The sequence below is a fragment of the Hypomesus transpacificus genome, chromosome 1 (genome assembly GCF_021917145.1).
Source record: "Hypomesus transpacificus isolate Combined female chromosome 1, fHypTra1, whole genome shotgun sequence".
Taxonomy (NCBI): domain Eukaryota; kingdom Metazoa; phylum Chordata; class Actinopteri; order Osmeriformes; family Osmeridae; genus Hypomesus; species Hypomesus transpacificus.
Genome location: NC_061060.1, coordinates 9,945,053 through 9,948,728, shown reverse-complemented (window position 1 = coordinate 9,948,728; position 3,676 = coordinate 9,945,053). Strand labels below are relative to the sequence as shown.

Here is a 3,676-nt window from a genome sequence, read left to right as displayed (position 1 = left end):
TCCCGGTGGATAGCCAGAATTGCAAGTTCCGTAGACAAAGACTTGGCGACGTCAAATACCTGGGGTGGAGCGCGGAACAGGGCTTCGCCCCCAGTGTCTTTCACACGAATCAAACCTTTTCAGCAGTCGGAAACAGGAATTGGGAGTGGATTTAGAGGTAGCCGTGCTCATGTGTGATTCATATCTGATTGTAAAACCTTTTAATCCTAATGTGTATAAAGTGACAATTCCGTATCCATTTTATGAAGATAAGCTGGTGGCAAAACACCCAATTGAAATGAATTGATTCATGGGACAAGGTAAGCCTATATCTATACTTTATGGAACCATAGTGATATTTTGCCCCAAACTACTAATACTGCAGGCATAGTGGATCCCATAGGAGCTAAAAAAAAAAGAAGAGTAATATTTGTCGTCAGCCCGGAGCTACTACAATAGAAAATAGGATAGGCCTACAGGATATGTTGAGAAACATCTGTGTCTGGTGTGGCTGTTTGTCAACAAAAAATAATTGAAGTGCGGCATACTTTGTGTGTCTGCAGGACATCAAAGGAGAGTTACATTAGGGTGGAGAGTGAGACCACTGGATGAACATGGTGTGTGTGTCTACTTATTTACACATCACATATGGGACACGTCTGCCTATGGGTGATGCATCTTTAAGGTCAACATGTACATGTCAATCACATGTATTTTCACAAAGTTGTTAAAATCACCACTATCATTTTAAGAATCAGATTATTAAAATCAATGTGCGCATCCGTATTTTGCTTCTCCTGAAAAAGTTCAATAATACATCATCCAGAAACAGAGACTTTCTGTCTCTACATTTTCTTATGACCTAATACATATTTGAACCCAACTGTGAATCTACTCTAGTGAATCCAGTAGTAAACTGCTGTTTCCAAGCTGTGCCTGCTGTGTATGATCACACAAAATATGAACATAATATCAACACTTTAAAGCTTTGCCCCCTGTGTTTAAACATGCCTGGACTAGTGGTGGAGTTGAATGTGTCTGTGTGTGTGTCTGTGTGTCTGTGTGTGTCTGTCTGTGTGTGTGTATGCATGCACATTCGTTTGGGGGGTAGCTAGCACTCAGCAAAATGACATTCCTCCTTTTGTGTGTTCACATTCCACAGCCTGCTCCATTCATTCAGCCTGAGTGCTGCTGCTGCTGCTGGGGAAGCAGGGTTTGCTGAGAAGGAAGAGGATGGATGGAGGGAGGGAGGGAGGGAGGATGCTGGAGGTGCCTGGGAGAGTGTGGGCCTGTCGCTCCTCTCAACAGGCCAACAAAAGATAAGAAAATGGTCCACTGCCATGGCAATTAACTGTGAAAAAGCTTTGAGCGACATGACATGTTTCAAGCTTCTCTCCTCGTCCACATCCTCTGCAGCATGGGGAACGAACCAGACTCAATCATTCATGAACTGTAGAGTCTGCTGTCTTCACACTTTTGATGCCATTTCAATATGCTTTCCTTTGTTTGATCATTCCATGAGCACAGAAAGTTGCGACAATAAAGAAAAAAACCCCAATGAAGGGATGTGTGCATGAGGTTCAGTGTATGTTCAGAGACATATTCAAATGCCACTCAGTTAATCAGAAAACCAAACTCTTCCCTGTTAGTCAGCCAACGCTCCTGCTGTTCCAACTGGCTAATATCAAATTGACCTTTTACTCTGATACTGCGGGCCCTTCCTACGTTGCCCCAATATTACCCTAAGAAAACATGAGGGCTCTGCATTTCAATGGGCCTGTTTGCCCTTTCTCTAGCCTCACATTAGCATTCAGTACAGCCCTCCAGTGAGGGTCAGCTGCCTCTCTCCTCGGCCTCTCTGCTCGGCCTCTGCGTTTGCTCACCTCCTGATAAGCTGCTTCTTCTGTCCTTGCAAGCCAGCACTGAGAAGCACACGGCTGGATCCAGTGTCTTTCATTCCTCTGTCTCTGAGAAGGAGACGGGGGTGAGGGGGTGAAAAGTTACAGAACAACTCTCAGTTGATCTCTCACAGAATGTGAGCTATTAGACGTGATGATTGGCCACGGGCGTTTGTGTGTGCAGTGGCTGGGTGGTTCCATTAGCAGGGGGATACAGACGAGTTGATGAGATTGAGAAGCTTCCCCAGGAGAGATAACAAAAGCATTAATGAAGCTCATTTACCTATTGACGTATGTGTGAGTCGTGGATGGTTGTCTGTCACCTTGGTCACGTGATGATATAAGGAGGTGTATATTAGTCCTCGAGGGACAATTTATTTAAATGTCTGCTTTGGAGTAATTGAAAACACTTTCCTGCTGTGCTGAGTAAACTTGTTGATCCACTTCCAGTCTGATGCCCCAGCCAGGTGCCTACTCAGGACAGATCCCTCCTCTGGTAGGAGGAAGAACTGCAGACCGACACAGACAGGCAGGCAGACACAGACAGGCAGGCAGACACAGACAGGTAGACAGACACAGACAGGCAGACCGACACAGACAGGCAGACCGACACACACAGACAGACAGACAGACAGACGGAGAGGCGGCAGACAGACAGACACATTAACCACAGACTGCCTGGGAACACAAAACATTAACTACATCTAATATAACTCAACTTTAGACCCCAAACTCCAAAATACACAGGATATAAGATGTTTTGAATTCACATTGGCTAATGGTTGCCTTGGCTGCCACTCCGGCTCTGCCACAACTAAATCTTTTGTTGTTGTTGTCATGCCAAACTGGCAAGGCAGTTGGCTGGAGAAAAAATAAACCCACCCAGATAATTAACAACAACTTTTGCGATCTTCACACGTATGCTCCTCAGCTTTCCTTTAGCCGATGTCTTCAGCTTTCCTAAAAAAGCAAAAGCGAATACTAAACCATTTAGCATGAATACTTTAATGCAGTTAACAACTATGTTATCTTGTGTGAACTGGAACATGTGAATGTGTGTGTGTAATCATTGGTTTCAATGAAAAACAACACACTTTAACCTAGGCCTCCAACTTCAAGGTAGTCAGGGAGATTTATTCCTCTTTCCAGCTCATTTTGTTTTAAATAACAATGTCGACACAGATATTTAAACTCTTAGTTTTAAACCTGCAAAGAATTACTGTACATACAATTTAAATACATGGTTCAAACCTTCTGAAGTCTCTGTTGGACTAACACATATGAAATATGTACATATATATAGTTTGTCTAATGAGGCTCTATTTCCCCCTATGCTAAAGACAGCTGGGAAGATGGTACCCAGTGACAGCAGATGACGCACTGAACAAAGAGACGACCAGTCAGTAACGTAAGTAAAGTTATTCTCCCACATCTTCGTTTGAAAACACATCAATACTGTAATAATCCAACCAAGTTTGAACCAACATAGACGTTCATGGCGTCATTAATGCAGACAACACACACAGTATCCTGTATGGTGAAAGGAGGCTCACATGATAGCCCTTAATTGATGGGTAGTTTTATCACTGAAAGAGCACTACAGTATGTTTCCACTAAGTAATGCAAACACGGATGATTAAAAGACACTAACACTTGAGCCAGACCAACAAAGCTGACCGTTCACACATCAGCTTCAGCAGTTGCCGGGGCAACACATCAGTAGAGATTAGAGAGGAGTAGAGATGGTGAGGGGTTGACACTTGTAGCCAAGCTTTAATCTAACAAGCATAATTTAGGCC

General features: G+C 43.6%; 1 protein-coding gene and 1 long non-coding RNA gene across 2 annotated transcripts in view; one reads left to right on the top strand and one right to left on the bottom strand.

Annotated features, from left to right (window-relative positions):
* Window positions 1-92: 92 nt before the first annotated feature.
* On the top strand, window positions 93-1,803 carry LOC124483685. Its single transcript, XR_006957891.1, has 3 exons — window positions 93-299; window positions 543-596; window positions 1,142-1,803. It is a non-coding gene; the product is annotated as an uncharacterized LOC124483685 (long non-coding RNA).
* Window positions 1,804-2,990: 1,187 nt separating this feature from the next.
* gpc3 (glypican 3) overlaps window positions 2,991-3,676 on the bottom strand; it is a 69,212-nt gene continuing 68,526 nt past the window's right edge. Inside the window, exon 8 of the mRNA XM_047023626.1 lies at window positions 2,991-3,676. This exon is cut by the window's right edge and continues 877 nt beyond it. The gene's annotated coding sequence lies outside the window, so the exon portion shown is untranslated.